Raw genomic sequence first — 18212 nt, 5'->3', positions numbered from 1 at the left:
TCCGTGATGTGCTAGGGACTTACATTTTAACTCTGGTCCTGATCCTGCACAGACTTAGGCATGTGCCTAACTTTACACGCTGGCCGTAGTCCCCATTGACTGCACAGGGAAGTCAACAGTCAATATGAACTTTACAGTGTAGGATGTTAAGCGCGTGCATAAGCCTCTGCGGGATCATGGCCTATATTTGTAAATTTAAAATTACAAGACACAGAAACCCTGATGTTCCTTTCTCAGTCAGACCTCTTTTTGGGATAACATTACTGTTACTTGTAAATAATATTCATCCAAAGGATAATGACGTTTTTGTTGGATAGTATTATTATAACAGACATATCAGTTTTCTTACATTTTTCTCCTGTTGTTCTCACAGGTCTGATCCAGGGTGGCCATAAAAAGCTGACATTTTTAAGAGAAAGGGATTTATTTTGGCTGATTCTGTATGCCCGCTGTCATTTGCTTTGAACAGGCATTGTTGTTTCTGAAGTGTGAAGTACATTTCAATAATGGATAATCATCGTGTCTTCAGTCTCTTTCGTTTTTACTTGTGCATTTTTGTTTCTATGCCAAAGCAAACTAACTCCTGCTCATATAACTCAACAAGACCAGATAAAATGCATCCAGGAGATTTGAGAGAACTGAGGCCTAGTCCAGTAGCCTGGGTTCAGGCCAAATTCTCAGTGCAGTCAATGGGAATTCAGACTACATAAAATCTGCAGGATCAGGCACCTACTGGAGGGAAAAAAACTCCAGACCTCTGAAAGTAACCTTTTATAACCATCAGGGTTAAGGTACCTGACGACTGGAAAAAGACAAATGTGGTACCTGTCTTTAAGAAGGCTATGAAGCAAATTCCTGGCAACTTCTGTCTTCTTAGTTTAGGGTATATTCTGGAAAAGTATCAGAGCAAGACAGTCTGTTAAGCAAGTCAGTATGTTAACATTTTGCAGAAAGGTGTCCAATAACTAAAAAACGTATTAAAAATAGGCAATGCCAAACAAAGCTAAAATTGCCTTTCCAATTTAGGAGATACAGAAAACCCAGCAGAGCTATGGTATATCTGGGTTTCTGTAAGGCATTTGATATGGTGCCACAGAAGAAACTAGATAAAAATACCATAGCACGGACTATAAACTGAGAACAGAGACTAATTATTATGGGTAAGAACTCTAGGGCACAGCAGGACACCACAGTGATCAGTTGTGGAGACTAGTGATATTTCATTCCTAGAAAACAGGCCAGTTCCCAGTCAGCTGGGGACCAGCTCATTCCCTGGGTTACTTGAGGGCATTATGCCAGGGGGGAAGAAAGGGAAAGCAGCACTACATGGAGGAGCCAGGTTGGGACTCTTTCCTGCAGTGAGTCCTGATTGACTCCACCTCCTGCTGGCCCATCTGTTCTGATCTGCCTCCCCTTGCTGCTGGGCCCCACTGCTCACATCACCCCAAGGAGCAGAAGGAGGTTGGCGGCTCAGAGTAGCAGCAGCAGGGATTGGGGACAAGAGCCTTCTGGCAAGGAGTCCAGAGTGACTAAGGACTGAAGAACAGCAGGTGAGAGCAGGTAGGCATGGCAAGGGAGCTGTGCACTCAATTAAGGGTATTTCATTTGCCAATGTCAGTGGGGGCTGCGGGAGGGCTCATTTTGAGAGGGGTAAATGGGGGGCAGAACTCTGGGGGAAAGGAGGATGAGCTCTAAGAGGGCAGGATTGTCCGAAGTGCCCAGAGGAGTAGACTCATCCTCAGTGCATTTTATTGAGGACAAGTAAGGTCATCCTCAGGGTCCTGTGAGTTAACTGATCTTGAGGAAGATATTCATTTAGCCAATGGCTCATGACACCACAATTGGAGGAGGACAGAACCAAACGGGATATCTTAGAGTGGTAGTAGAGAGGAAATCAAGAAGAAAGATGCATGCTTCCCAGGGGACAGCTCCCTGAAAGGAGTTCAAGAAAGCCCCAAGAGCCAGAGTAAATAGCACACTGAATGCAGGTTGACAGTGTGACACTGTCAAAAATAAAAACCTGTGCTATTCTGGGCTATTCTGGGCTGTCTCCAGAGAGGTTCCCATGTGAAGTTAAGGCATGAATAGCACCATAACTTCACGTAGCCCTGGAGAGACCCCACTTGGAATATTTTGGCCAGGTTTGGTTCATACGGTTTAGAAAATATATTGTAAATCTAGATGGAATACAAAGATGATAGGGAAAATGGTGAAGGGTTGGAGGCTGATACATGAGGAGTGGTGAAGACTGCTATATTTACATCTAGAAAAGGGAAGGTTTGAGAGGGACATGTCACACATATAAATATAATCAATAATGCAAATAAGGAAGGGAATTAGTCAGCCTCAGAAGATGGCAGGACTAGGAACAATGGCCATAAGCTAAGGAAGACAAAGACTTTGGATGGTCAAGGGTCTTAGTTGTTCTGTCAAGCTATGGAGGGGTGGAATGGTCTGCCAGTGAGGACACTGTTACTTCAGATATTCATACACAAGTTAGATATAATGCTAGAGGGAATTATGTACCATGTAATCTTGCAAAACGCAAACCAAGCACTCAGCACTCATGAACACCTAGCTATTTATTTGGGTGCTTAAGTAAGAGTTTAGGAATCTAACTTTAGGCACCCAGGTTGGCACGTCTTGGCCAAAGTGTCCCATTCAATGTCCAAAATGCCCTTTTTACACTGTCTATGATTCTCTTGTAATCTCAGAATAATGTTACCCCTGCTTTCCATATACTGTATAGAGATTTCACACACTGAAGATATAACGTGTAATGGGCTTGGTGGAATAACAGGATCATAAAATATCATTTGCTGTACCAGGGAGTAGTTAGGTCCAGGAAATTCCTTTAGAATTGGAGGCACACCCACCCACACCCTACCTACCTGCCAGTGAAAGAGACACACAAGGAAGTACTTAATATGTTAGAAAATGTATTTCGATTGTTAATTGCTTGGAGTAGGACTGTGTCTTCTGTCTTGTACAATATCCTATATGTGTAACCCTTTACTTAGGCTAGGAGTAAAATTACATTGCAGCATTGGGTGGTAACTGTGGGCAACATCTGACTATTTTATATGTTTGCTCAAAACTTCAGAGCACTATAAAAAAAATTCCAGGACCAAATATTAGTAACAAATTTGCAAAGTTCATTGCAGACAACAAATTAAAAAACATTCCAGCCGTTACCTTTAAATAGCCACCATTCAGTCGTGTCTGAGATACTGCTTGTATTTTCCTCTTGGAAAAGGAGATAGTTGCAGCAGTTCCAATACTTTCCTATGGCAATTGTGGGAAAACGTTGACTTCTTAATGGTCATCCCTGTGGGCTTGCTTCTAATGTGACTCACACCGGTGTCATTCATAACTGTCTCCACTGAATCTGTGTTTATTTAATCTCACCCACCCACCTATCTATATCTGGCTAGGTTCTTCACCCATCACCAGACTATAAGAGCACCTACATTAATAAAGTTACCCTTGTAACACTCACTGACAGAATGACGCTGGTATAAGGGAAACCAGAACTGGGCCCTGTGTCACGGTGATGCAAACCATTCCCCTTTCAGGGACAATGTTTAAAGTCATAGGTCTTAAGTTGTGCTAGTGAAAAAGTGTGAGCAGGTGCAGTTAATGGCATGGGTCAAACTTGTTCCTTTATGTTCAATCCAGTTACTACTTTATCTAAAGTTGTTTACACAGGTAGGCAGGTACCTATTTGCACTTGTATTATCTGTTTTGTGCAGGAAAATGTGGGTTTTGAACATGTGCTTTCTTGTGTACATAGTCCACATGCATATTTGGACTCAGGAATTAGGATACAGTTTTAAACATGTGCCCAGCTGTATTTATGGTGAGGTGGTTATGATCTCTATTCAAATGAGAAGAATGTAAATTCCTTATCTACATGGATCCTACTAAGTGCAATTCCTTAGTAGTTTTCACTGTCCTGTGAGTTGTCTTGTCATTCTCATTTTGTACATAGCTCCATGGCTGTCTAGCTGTATTACGGAGGATCTCTTGGGTGTCTCTCTGAAGCATCAGGTATTGGTTTCTGCTAAGATAGCAGACTTGATGGACTGATGGTCTGATCCAATATGGCAGCTCCCAGTGACTCCTAACAAATTATTTACCTCTAGCTGTGGTGCAATTTTAGGGAATGTCATCTCGTAGCTGCCAGGACTGTTCAGTTTCCGATTCCCAGCTCTTACCCCTCAAAAGCTCGGGAGATGACACTCATCATGTACTGCAAGCTGATATATGAATTTATAGAAGCAACCCTGTGAAGTACTGTAGCTAGATAAGGAGTCCACAGCCTATAACCAGGAGATGGCACAATGTAACCACTCTGTGAACACTGCTATTATTTGCAAATGTTGTACAAGCGGCACATTAAGTAAATCTCAACAAATAAGAGTGGATGTGTTAGCGCTTGCTAAAAACAGTGTTAAATTACAAGTATTTTCATAAGCCCTCCCCCCCCCCCCCAAAAAAGGGTGTATTCTGATTCTCAAGTGAAAGCCAGAGTGCCAGTGAACTCACAGCAGCTTTAGTGGTGTGTATCTGTGTGGTGTGTGTGCCCATCTCTTTCTCAGCGGGTGTCTTTTTCCCCCCGTGTGTGCTTGTGTGTGAACATAGGTTTCTTTCTGTGTCTGTCTGTCTGTGTGTACATCAATGTGGTGGTATGTGTGAGCTGGGCAACATGTGACCATGCATGTGCCTGTATGATTTCCGTAGTATTGCACCCACTTACACCAGGCTGATTTTGGCAGCGTGTTTAAGATTTAGATGCACACCTGCTTAATTATTTCCCAAGCTAAAAAGAAAATACCTAACCCTAGAACAAATGCACAATAGACCCCTGGAACTAATGTATTAGGGACCCGGAGCTGTCATCACTCACTTACAATCACGTTTTCCCCCTGCTCGTGAGGTGCACACCTGTGGTTTGCTGGCAGTGCTTTTCTTCTTAGCATGGGGGCGTCCCAGGTGCACAGCTAGTTTACATTCTTGGGTCTTCCTGTGAGCTTTTGAGAATTTCTGCCGGTATTTGCGTGACTTCTGTGGACTCTTAGTTTTTGTTACTGAGTATGATTTTATCCTCATTGCTTTAATATTAAGGAGCTGTCCTAAAGCCTCAGCTGTCAGAAGGCAGAGTCAATCCGCCAGTGTAACTCCACTGAAGTGAGTGAATGAGGCCCAAGCACCTTTAATTGTACCACTGTGCATGAGTGCATTATACCATCTGTCTACGTGTACCACTCTAATCGCTGTGGTATCTTAGTGCCTCACAATGATTAATGTGTTTTTAATCATCACAATGCCTCTTGAACATAGGGCCGTGCTGCTATCCCCATTTTACAGATGGGGAACTGAGGCAAAGGACAGAATAAACAACTTCCCAACGTCACAAAGGAATAGAATCCAGGTCTTCTGAATGCCAGACCAATGCTCTATCCACTGGTTTTCAAACTGGGCTGTGCCCTCCCTGCTGGTGGGCACCTCTAGGGCATCAGGGGGCCTGGAAGAACAAGGAGGTGGGAGGTATGAGAAGGGAGGAGGCATGAGCTCTTCTTGCACAGGAAGGGGGGGGCCCCATTCCAGCTCACTCCTCTCTCCAGAGACGGATGTACCCCCTTGGGAGGTAGTTCCTACCTGCCTGCACAGGCTTTTGCACATGCATGCTGGGGATTGCACTAGAGGAGCCTGCAGCCCGGGAGTGATTCTGGGAGAGACCCAGGGGTGGGGGCCCAAGGAGAGGGGTGCAGCCTGGCTGGCTGTGTTCTGCTGGGGAGCGTGTCCTGCGTAGAGAATGGGCTGAGGAGCAGCAGGACACATGGGCCATGGTGGGCTCCTGGTCCCCAGGCACCCGTGGAAATACTGTTTCTTAGAGGGGGGGTACACCTGAGACATGAATCCCCAAAGGGGAGGGACAGCAAATGAAGTCTGGGAACCTCTGCACTAGATTAGCCTTCCTATCTTTATGTAAACCTAGGCTAAGGCCATGGGCGCCGACTTCCCCTCTGCCTAGTGGGTGCTCGACCCCTGCCCCGCCCTCGCCCCAACCCCCTTCTACCCCTTCCCCAAAGTCCCCGCCCCACCCCCCCACCCACCCTGCCCTGCCCCCTTCCCGCCCCCATTCCACCAAGTCCCCGTCCCTGCCCTGCCTCTTCTCCACCTCCTCCCCTGAGTGTGCCACGTCCCTGCTCCTCCCCCTCTCTCCCGGAAAGTCCTAAGCGCTGCCAAACAGCTGTTAGGCGGCAGGGGGCAGGAAGCGCTGGGAGGGAGGGAGGAGGAGGAATGGGTACGCAGCACACGGGGGGGGAGAAGGAGGTGAGGAGGGGGGAGCTTGGCTGCCGGTGGGTGCAGAGCACCCACTAATTTTTCCCCATGGGTGCTCCAGCCCCGGAGCACCCACAGAGTCGGCGCCTATGGCTAAGGCCATAGATCAGGGGTGGCCAAACTGTGGCTCATGAGCTACATGTGGCTCTTTTACAGTTAAAGTGCGGCTCGTAGAGCCCCCCACCCTCCCATTCTCTGACTACCAGACTGTGGGAGGGGTGGAGCTCAGGGCTTCTGTCCTGTGGCAGGGTGGTGGGGTTAGGGGCTTCTGCCCTGAGGGGAGGGGAATCTTGGGTGCCTTCCATGGGACAGAAGCTCTGAGACCCCCTCAGGACTGAAGCCCCGAGCCCCAGCAGGTGGGGCCGTCTCTCTAACTTCTGAAGATTATCATATGCATCTTGGACGGCCAATAAGTTTGGCCGCCCCTGTCATAGACTGATGTGTAGTTTTTGTGGTGCATGAGGTTCTCCCTGTTATGCTTCTTGTTTACCTCTCAGGCATGTTGTGCAGCATAAGTAGTTGGCAGTTGTAAAGTGCTGCAAAAATATTGGGTAAAAGGGACGGGAGGGAGGCAAAGATCATGCTGATGAGATAGTGATTGATTTATTTTACACATAGGGCCAAATTAGCACCCTTAAAGGTGTTGATCGTGTGGAAAATAACCTGAGCAACGGTGCCTGCAGGCGTTCCCACGTCTGCACCGGCCAGCAGCAGGAACAGAAATTTGGTGAGTAAGCCCCTCCGTCCTTCAACTTGATCCAAACTTTGCAGAGGTGCCTCAAGAGATTTTGTGGCTCCAAAGGTAGAACTGGCTCCTATGGTTTCTCAGGTTACTGAATATCACAGATTTCTTATGTTCCTCTTTTCTGTTATACACACATCAAGCCATTTCTCTCCATCTATCTAGGAAGTTATGAGTACAAGCAAATGGAGGTGGTAAAGAAAGCTAGAGAGAATTGATTGTTCAGGTTGTCTCCTGTTCCAGTATCATTAAAGCAATTTTCCCCTATATTACTCTTCAGTGGGTTTAATGATGTCTGTATTAAATTATCCATTCTTGAACAGAAATTATTGGTATTGCTTTAGATTTCAGAGCATAAATACCATTTGCTTGCAAGCATAATAACGTGGTAGCTATTTGTGATTTAATTACGTGCTAAGTAACCATATAGTGGAACCGTAATTACATGCTACCTCAAGCAATGACAGGGAAACATGGTTATTTCTGTCTCCCAAATCAGTGTTAGCATAAATTTTTAGAATAAAAAAAATGTATAGAGACATGCAGACACATGTGGTTTTATGGTGCTTATTTTCCAAGTAAACTCTGTGTAGTTAGCATCATTATTTTTATTTGTTAAGTGCTACTGGACAAATCAAATTCCAGGGTGGTTACAGTTTGAAAGGGAAAAACAGATAAGACAATACATATTGGATAGAACTGGGTGGGAACCAGATTTTCTGTTTCATAGGAAAATCTGCTATTCTGATTTTTTTCCCCACTTCCAAAAGAGCACACAACCAAAAAAATTTAATATTACCTGTGAAATCAAGTTCTGATAAATTTTTGTTTCATGTCGATTGAACCATTTCATTTAGCTAAGAATAAAACCCTTTGTTCCAATTGTGACTCTTTAAAACTTTTTTTAAATGATTTTTAAATAGAAAAAACAAGAAATGTTGTTTCAAAAAGTGATTTCAAAAGAAAAAGTTGAAACCGTCTGTTCCAAAATAGGATGTTTTGACATTTTTTAAAAGCTTCACTTCATTTTATCAAAATGAAATTTCTTCAAAGTCAACACGTTTTTCTAAACATGTCGATTGAGATGAAAATGTCATTTTTCATGGAAAAAACATTTTGACTGAAAACTTCCAACCAGTTTATACCAGGAAACCTGAAAGAAGTTGTTATCCTAGGGATATCTTTGTCTCTGTCTCTCTCTCATCTAATGTTGAGGTGGAGAAGATATTTGGCTGGCAAGGGTTAGTGGGTGGCATGAAGACGGGAGTGTGAGGAGGAAATGAAGGGGAAGAGAGGTCAGCGTTGTTGACAGAGCAAAGGGGTAAAAAATAACAGGAGAAGACTGAGGCATATAAAGAGTGCAGCAGTGTTTGTATCCTGTAGAATCTTCGAGGGCAGTGCAAGGAAAGAACATCTGGATTTTTTCCAAAAGTTGACATGCTGCATGACTTTCCTACTATGGTACTAGCTAAAGAGAACTTTAAACCAAAACCTGGACCCAAACACCCAAGAAGCTTGGTGGTGATGACAATTGGGTTCACAGGAAGGGAGGACTATGTGAGTTCAAGAGGTTCATGCACTGGGGTGAACTTCAAAAGGTTCCTATAAGTATCTTGGCAACAGATGAACCTGAACCCAAACCAGGGATCTAAGATTCCACAAGCATTGCATCAGGATGTGCCTCTGAACTTCATTACTGGCCCCTATCTCTGTATAAAGCCAAACCATAACCCCAGGCCTGAACACTCCTGAGCTTTGGAAAAGTTTGGATCCAGAGCCAAATTTTTGCAGCTCAGGCTCATCTCTGATCAGATGTTTGTGGGGCTTAGCTGAACCTGTTGAAGTTTGCCCATCCCTAGTGCAAATTCTACCCTTGTTACAGATGGTGTCGTCATTCATTTGTACTGCACGCGTAGCATTGTTAAGAAAGACTTAACGCCATGTGTCCTGCATTCTGCTGCTGGCATCCAAGGCTTCACACATGCATTTTCACTTTCATCTCTGAAGAGCAGTGGCATAACTCACGATAAATCAAGAGCTTGCATGTGATTGACATTTGAACTGGCAGGGAGAGAGAGAGAGCCTGACATCTGGCCTAAGTGTTCTTTTTGCCAAGGCTTTGATATGTCCTTGGTGGAGAACCCTATTCTACTGAAGGCCATCCAGATATATCGGTGTGGGATTGTTCTGTCTCTCCCACAACACTTATGTGCTGCCCAAAGGCAAAGCACAAGCCGCAAGTGCAACCTCTGTGTTTCATCTTATTGAAATGTTCTCTTTAAATGTTTTTATTAAAAACCGATCATATTGAAGGAGTGTGGCCTACTGATTAGAGCAAGAGACTGGGAGTCAGGAGTCCCAAGTTTTTATAGCTGCCACTGACGTTGGTCAAGTCACTAAACTGCTCTGTGCCTCAGTTATCCTATCTGTAAAATGGGGATAAGAAGTCATTCCAGAGGAGGGATGTGAGGCTTAATTTATTATTGTAAAATGCTTTGAGATGCTTGGATGAAAGGAGATTTTATATATGTAAGGGTTAGTGTGTGGCATGAAGATGGGAGTGTGAAGAAGAAATGAAGTGGAAGTGAGGTCAGCGTTGTATATATGCGCAAGATATTGCCCTATATCAGTTTGCTGACATGGAGAGACTCAGTCCTGCAAATGTGCTGAAAACAAAAATTCATATCCATTAAACAGGTATTTATTTCTACTTGAGTTCCATGCACCCTGATTTCACCCTGACTTCACTTTCCTAGATTAAGGAGATGCAAAATTTGGCCCACTGTGCCTGAGGAAATTGATTAAAAAACAGTGAATTGGACAACAAAACTCTTATTTTAAATCTAGGGTATGTGAAACTCTTGGGCCTTCGGTTTGCAGATATATCTAAAAGCATTTGTCCTCCACATTCATTACAATTACAAAACCATGGCCCTGAACCTGCAATAAAGTCTGTGGAGGTGGAGCCCCACTGACTCTCGGTGTAGCTCCCATTTGAGGATCAGGGCCTCCATTAGGAAAAAACATGCTACATGGTGGTGAACATCATGTTTGAAATGTTTCAGCTGTGTTCAGAAAGGAGTCTCTCTTACAGGCTCATTTTGGAGAATTGTTTCCCAGAGCAACTGTAGCTAAGGTTGGACAGGGCCTTCGCTTCAGATTAAACACAGAGTACAGATTTGGAGAGGGTAAATTTTAGCTCAAAATTAGCCTTCCTGAGTGGTGGAAACAGTGTAACTATTAACTAACCCATCCCAATAACAAGGGTGCTCTCTTTTGAATGGGACTTTAGGATGGGATTGGTGAGACTGATTGAAAAATCAACCCCTCCTACCCCCCAGAGAAACACACAGACAAAAAACTGAAAAGCGCCTCCCCATAATTGAATTTAGCAAGGTGCTAGCTTCTCTGAATGCCAGCTTCAGATTAACAGAGTCAAGGTTAATTCACCCACACTCATCTCCAGGTGGAGAAGATCAATAGAATCACTTAAAGTAATAAAAGGAAAATCCCAAGTAGGTTGTAAAGTACATATCCAAGGAATCAAATACACATTTTCAGGGCTGTCTGACAAACATCCTGTCAGAGTTCATTATTATAATATGAAGTGCAAATCTGCCAAAGGAATGAATTCATCGGGAGGTGTTTAAGTGGCATTATATTAACATACACTCAATCTCCTTTAGCCTTGTGTCACTTCAGAATAATCAGCAAGCCTACTTTAAGATATAATAAACATATTTCATCCAATTAAGCAGCTAGCACATTTTGGGGGGCTGTACAAATAGTAACTAATGATAATTAACATATCCTGCTGTTTCAGTGGCTTTTGATGTGTCTTAAATACTGTAACAGTGCTCCCAATATTTAGTGAAAGTAACAATGCAACATTATAGATCCCATTTTTAACACACTCCATGTACATACCAGGGGCCCCTGAGATACACCAGCCTGAATCCACTCCTATTCCATTTTTTCTTGGCAAATCACTTTTCATTGCCGCTGCTATTTTTTATTCTGAAGAACGACGCTGCTTTTTGGCATTACACTTTTCAAACAATATGGAGCTATTTATGGCATGTGAACTTTCACAGATTTATCTAGAACTCTCTGCTGCTGAGGGTTTATTTTTATTATTATTATTTTTTTTTAAGAAAACATTATTTTGGGATTTCCCAATCTGGGTGTGTTCTGTGTTTTGGGGGCAAATCTTGCTGTAAATTATACTGAATCATAGAATATCAGGGTTGGAAGGGACCTCAGGAGGTCATCTAGTCCAACCCCCTGCTCAAAGCAGGACCAATCCCCAACTAAATCATCCCAGCCAGGGCTTTGTCCAGCCTGACCTTAAAAACCTCTAAGGAAGGAGATTCCACCACCTCCCTAGGTACCACCACCTCCCTAGGTAATCTGATGTAAATCTGGAGTGACTCCTATGGAGTCAGTTCCTTTTGAGTTCAATAGGAATTCTATGCCCAGCATGATCAAAGGGTTGGGGTTAGATTAGGATTAGAAATTGCCTGGATCACTACTTTACTATACTGCAGGTTTGTCTTGCACGGTAGTGTTCCAAGGGCTATACCTTCTGCCTTTGGATTCACATGTCTAGCTACACTGAAGTCAATGGGAGCTGCGTACATGGATCTGAAAAGAGGATAGAATCCTAATTGTTTTATCTCACTGGCTTTTGAACATCTTTAGCAATGGTGTCTCAATGATCCTTTATGTCAAATTATTTCATTATCTAATAAACCGGACTATTACATACCTTAGAGTTGGATTAGACAGATATATTCTAATTCAACCACCATGTGTTGGGCCAGATGCTGGAATTCCTGGATGGGTTTCTATGGCATGGGTTATGCAGGAAGTCAGTCTAGGTGATCCTCAGAATGGTCACTTCTGGCCTTTAAATCTATGAATTTGTTTCCCCCAATGTCTGATCTAGATATTCCTGTCAGGATATAGTCCTCGAATAATTATGATGCAACCTTATTATTTTACATTGTAAATAATTCCTTTGCACTTTCAGGTTATTAGCTGCCTGTGATGGGACTGCCGGAGTAAAACCTGGAATTGTGGGACTGCTGTCTTTGAAATAAGTTTATTAACTACAGTAAGAGATTTTAAGTGATTATAAGTGGTAGGCATAAAGGTCAGAGATAGTTAGCTAAGAAAATAAAAAGTAAACACACATTCTAAATCCTAAACTTTCAGACTAAGCAAGATTTGCATCAAACAGCTTTTCTCATCCCACTGGATGTTGCAAGTAATTTACAGTTCTTAATACACAAGCTGAATTCCCTTCTCAGCTTGGGGGCAGTCTCCCCAGTTCAAAGTCTTTGTCTTCCAAGCGTTCTTGTTGCCTTCAACATAGGTGGGGGAGGAGAGAGGTGGTCTCATGATGCCACTGTCCCTTGTGTTATACTCTCAATTCATATCCCAAGGAAGATACTGGCCCAGACATGTCCTGGGGGGCCTTGCTGAGTCACAGAGTTGAGCAATCCCCAATGTGTGGTGCCTGAGCAACTGTCTCTTACAGAATTGTAAATCTCCTGTTTACAATTCCCCTGCTGGTCAATGGCTTGTGATGGTCGCTTAATGCCTGTTTGGGTGTGGGTCACCTTCCTTGTTGCCACTGGGGAGCTAGCTGTGGGCATCTTCTGGACACACAGCATATTTCAATAACAACCCTATAGCAGAATATCATAATTCTATACATGGGTGGCGGGTGGAGTCCCACCCTGGCTCCGCCCCTTCTGCCCACCCACCCCCTGGGGCATGAGCCCCAAGACCCCCTGCGCCCCCGTGGCCCAAGACCCCTGACCCCTGTCCGCAATTGAAGCCCCGAGACCCCCTGCTCCCTCTTCATGGCTGGAGCCCCAACACCCCCTGCCTCCCCCCCCCCCCCATGCCCAGAGCTACGAGCCCTCCTCTGTGGCCGGAGCCAGAGCCATGAGACCCCCTGCCCCCCATGGCCACAGGAGCCCCAGGCCAACCGGAGCCGTTAGACCCCACCCAACCTTCTCGGAGGAGCCTCAGGCTGGCCAGAGGTGCTGCAGTCATGCCTGCCCTCCACAGACCCCAGGCCGCCTCGTGGGAGAATTCAAAAGCTCTTCTCTTCTTTTCTCTTCTGGAAGAAGAACCTGAGCTTTTGCTATGCCCCATGCAGGTTCCGGGATGGCTGAGGAGGCAATATGTGTTACTCACCTTCCTGGGTTCATCAGAAGTCTCCCTGGACTCCAGGGAGATTACTGATGAACCCAGGAAGCTGAGTAACACATAGGGCCTCCTTAGCCACCCTGGAACTTGCATGGGGCATAATAAAAAGCAAAATTTCCCCCGCCAAACCCACAACCAGAGTCTGGCAGCAGCAGCTGTGCTAGGGGAGGCCGAGCCTCCCCTGGCCTATTATACCCGCCAGCCATGATTCTATATACAATGATCATATACATCTTTTGACAGAACAATGAGTTTTAGCAGATCATGACCTTTCATATGATATCTTGCAAGGCATGCCTTCTAGGAACTATCACAACCATCTACCAGTGATCAATATGGGGGTCACAGGGTGCTACTTTGAAGTACAGTGCATCAGCTGCCAATGTGTGTATTTGAGTACCATATTTCATGTTCGTCATCTGTTTCTCTAAATTAATGAGCAGGGCCATCCCTAACTATCCTGGGGACCTAGGCAGCCCCCCTGCAGGGGATGTGTGTGGGGCCCCAGGCCTCTGTGGGGGGGGGGGGGCGGGCTGGCTTGGTGGCAGGGGGAACTGCCCCACAGCACTCACTGGTGGCGCAGCTGGGGCTGGGTTGCTGCACTTCCCGCCGCTGGTGAGTGTAGGACCGGCCCTGCTTCAGTCCTCAGGGGAGTGGGGGCAGGGCTGGGGCAGAGCAGGGGCGGGAAGAGGCAGGGATGGGGCGGGGCAGGGGCAGGAAGGGGCGGGGCTGGGGCAGAGCAGGATTGGGGGCCATGGGGAAGAGGCGGGGCGAGGCTGGAGCAGCTGCACAAGGCACCAGGAAATTTGGGGCACCAAATTTCCTGGTGCCCTACGCAGCTGCGTACTTTGCATATGGGTAGGGACGGCCAGGGACGGTGCTACCATTAAGGCAAACTAGGCGGTTGCCTAGGGCACCAAGATTTGGGGGCACCAAAAAGCGGTGCCCCCAATTTTTTTTTTATAGTGTTCCTGGGCTGGGCTGCCGCGCCGGTCACCGCTCCACTTCTCCCGCCTCCCAGGCTTGCGGCGCCAATCAGCTGTTTGGTGCCGCAAGCCTGGGAGGGGAGGAGAATTAGATCAGGGGCGGCGTGCTCGGGAAGGAGGCGGAGCAGAGGTGAGCTTGGGTGAGGAGTTGCCGCACGGCTCCCGGGGGGGGAGCTTCCGCGGGGGGGCGCCTCAGGGCGGGTGGGGGGAGCTGCTGCGGGGGAGGACGCCTCAGGGCAGTGGGGGGGCGGGGAGCTGCCGCAGGGCTGGGGTGGGCCCACCAGGTGGAAGTTTCGCCTAGGGCGTGAAACTTCCTTGCACCGGCCCTGGGAACGGCCCTGTTAATGAGTCAGACCATGGGCCAAAGTTATTTCATCTGTTCTCGTCCTTTTCATATTTGCAAAACATCTTATGGAAAAGATGTCTAAAATATGTGGGTTTAGTCAGGAAAGTTACAATGTAAAAAGCACCCATACTTAATACATATAGTGTAATCCTTGTGTGTCTGTTTACCACCACAAATAATCGCTTTTACCCTTTTCAGCACAACAAAGCCAATACAGCTATGGGAGTGCAACTGGAGTCTTTTATGCATCATCAAAACCTTCAGCTAAATTCTACACTAGAATTTTAATTACCGTGGATAGAGGAGGAAAAATGAAGATAGCTTGGTTTTCAGATCCCAGGTTTCCTGTCCTGGTCATCAGAAAAATCCTCTCCCACCTTGTAAACTGAGCAAATCTGCTCTGGAAACCAATGAAAAATGAACATCACCATGTCCATGTCATTTTTACAGTGCCTTTTCTGACTATTGCGCAGTTTATTGCTGCTTTGAAAAGGGACTGTAAAAATGCCACCTTCTGATTTAGCAGAGATCTGCTCTCTGTGTGTAATCAGAATCATATTTGCTGTCTTAATTGACGAGAGTAATTAGACAAGATTAATTGACAAGAGTAATTATAGAATAATTTTAAGGTCTTTTACTCTTGTTAGCGCTCCAGGCCAACATAGCTAAGAGAGTGAGCTGGATTCTGTTCCAGCTTGCGCTCCATCCATCAACAGAATTGTTAACTACGTTCAATTTACAGAGCCAACCAATTACGCCTCGTGAGACAATGGGGCTGCACAGGAGGACAGGAGGATAGACTCTGGTGCTTACTTCTGATTTCACACCAGTTTTACACTGGTGTAACTGTTGACTCTGTGGAATTACTTCTGATATACGCAAGTGTGAATAAGATCAGAATCAGACCCTAAATTTACAAAAACTGTATTTAGTTCTGATAATGGTGCATGAGAAAGAACTTAGCTTGACTCTCAGGGCCAGCTCCCCATCTGTACTCAGCACACCAGGGAAAAGGGGTGAAGATGAGGGGGTTAGGTGGTGTGTCATCTGTCCACCCCTGATCCTGGGGTTTGCCAGTGGCCAAATCAGCCCCCAGAGCAAGTTAGAGCAACCTTAGGGCTTTGATCTAGAATTGACGAGTCAATAACGGTGGAACCCTCGTAGCCTGACTTTTACAGTCATTTTTCAGAGTCGATTCACACATGGAGCAGATTGTACAACAAACAGCCGCTGTCCCCACAGCACACGTCTCAGTTACTGTCATCTTTTCAGTGCCTTGTCTTTTCATCCTTTCCTCTTTTTGTTTTCAGCCATAACATTTGCATTTGGAGACACCCCGAAGCAGAGCCAACCATTGGCAAGGTTGTGGGGTGGTTGTTGTTGTTTTTAAGTAAGACAAAAATCTACATTCAGATTTAAGAAAGGGCATTATTTTATCGCTCTGTTTAAGCACTGCCAGGAGTTATTCTATTATATCCAAACATGTCTATTTACTCTTTAAAGCATGTTCCTTTTATTTACTCCTCCAGAGCTGCTTGTTTAATCCAGTCTCTTTTCCACTGAATTACACTTGCACAATAACGCAATTGCAAGGCCAAACAGGTTCAGCTTGGGTAGGGGTGGCGGTGGAGGGAGCATGTATTCATGTTAAATAATATCTCTGCCATTTAAAAATAAAGAAATCAGTCTAAAGATCCATTCTGACCAGCAATTTTTGTATCTAAATATAAAAAAGGAGTCCTGAATGGGAGTTACTGCTCATGATCTTGATCAGCAAAGTTCTTTTAGAAACAATACATAAAATCAAGGAAAACCAGCTGAAAAATGAAGCCCATTTCTAAGTCTTTTATCCACGTAGTTTGAGGTTTGACAAAAATATATGTAATGCTCTTGTGTAATCATTTATCCACAGGGCTTGGTTATTTGAGGTGAGCCCAGTTCTCAGACACGAGCACCTTAAATGGACATCTAAGCCGCGCATTTGGATATTCAAATTGGCACAGAGATACATAAAGGCATATTTTCCATGCCTGGGGGTCAGTAGGCCTGATCCTACACGACTGACTTCGGTGGGTATGGAATAAAGCCCACTATGTGTGTCTGAATGCAGGGTTCGGATACCTAATAAGGGCCTCCATTGGAAAGCTAGTCCCATAATACAGTTTATATATTGTATTTCCAAAATGTCTTCATTGTGACAGTTTTATTATAACTGTTTTTGCCAGTGCTTTGTATGGACGGGATAGCAGCAGAGGACACCTTGTTATTTGTCCACTCCTCATTGATTTTATGTTTATTATCTGTTTTATTATTTTGTTTCCTCTGTGTTACAAACTGTAACTGGCTGCTTTCTTTTTGTTATTAATGACTACTATTATATCTTAATGAAACAAACACCATGGCATTTTAGTGACACTCCTGAAGACCAGGTCCCTGCCCCAAGGAGTGTACTTTATTATTTATCATTTATTATCATCTAAGTGTTCCTATTTGATACATTGTCTTCTTCTAGATTGTTATTCACCATGGCAGAAGCCAAATAATCCCTGCTGATGCTGTTGTACAATACAAAGCTGTAGGGTTTGTAACGTTTGGGTTAAGTAAGGGGCAGATTCAGTCTTTCTGAACAGGAAAGTGCTTAGCAGAAAATGTTGACAGGTTTTTGTATGTGCCAAAGACTGTTTAACATATAGCATATTCTTGCTGTTTTATCCATATCTTTTATGGTGTGGCCATCTGATTAAAGGGATTGTATCCTCGCGCTTTAGACTAACCAGGCCCAATATGGTTAATATTTAACCCAGGCTTTTGCCTATCTACAGTGTGATTCCCTCCGCATGCAATATTGCTTCTACCTTGCACCTTTTTCTGTCTGCCCTATACAGACTTTGTTTCCTAGTCATCTCTTTAGAACCTGAGACTAGCAGCAAGGACATATGGGTTCTGTTCCAAGCTCTGATTCATTGTATGACGAAGAGGATTGTGACACTATGTCCTGGGGGCTCTAGAAGCAGTGGCGTAGCCAGGATCTAAGAGCAGGGGGAGCAAACATAAAAAAGGCGCCCCCCCTTGGCTCCTCTTCTGGCCACGCTCCCCATGGCTCCTCCTCCGGCCACTCCGCGCCCCCCCCCTTGGCTGGCTCCTCCGGTTGTACCGCCCCCCCACTGGCTGCTGGCCGCCCTGCTGCGCCACCCCTAGCTCCTCCAGCCGCAGCTGCGGGCCGCCCTGCTGCGCCCCCCCTCGCTCCTCCGGTCGTGCTGCCCCATCCCCATGGCTCCTCCGGCCGTGCTGCCCCCCCTTGCCTGGAGGAGTTTAGCGCCGGCCGGCAGGCGCGCCACTTTTTGAAAACGTGTTGAGGGGAAGCGGCTGCTTCCCCTGCACCCCACTAGCTACGCTACTGTCTAGAAGTACAATAGATTGCGTGTGAGTGTCATTCTTGCTATGGGGGAAAGGCCTTTTCAGAGAGGAAGACTTTGCAGCGTTTCCTCAAGACGGTCAGACTCTGGTTTCCCCTGATGTCCTGTGGAAGTTTGTTCCATACCTGGATCCCCTCAAAAGAGAAAGCTCT

General features: G+C 45.4%; 1 long non-coding RNA gene across 1 annotated transcript in view; it reads left to right on the top strand.

The window, feature by feature from the left end:
- Positions 1 to 17417, top strand: part of LOC122174203 (uncharacterized) — a 44471-nt gene extending 27054 nt beyond the window's left edge. The window contains exons 3-5 of the long non-coding RNA XR_006175716.2: positions 6967 to 7075; positions 12123 to 12206; positions 14843 to 17417. This is a non-coding gene — a long non-coding RNA (uncharacterized LOC122174203). The remainder of the gene's footprint in view (positions 1 to 6966; positions 7076 to 12122; positions 12207 to 14842) is intronic.
- The last annotated feature ends 795 nt before the right edge of the window (positions 17418 to 18212 follow it).

Source organism: Chrysemys picta, chromosome 5 (assembly GCF_011386835.1).
Source record: "Chrysemys picta bellii isolate R12L10 chromosome 5, ASM1138683v2, whole genome shotgun sequence".
Classification (NCBI taxonomy): Eukaryota; Metazoa; Chordata; order Testudines; family Emydidae; genus Chrysemys; species Chrysemys picta.
This window is presented reverse-complemented; position numbering and strand designations above follow the sequence as displayed.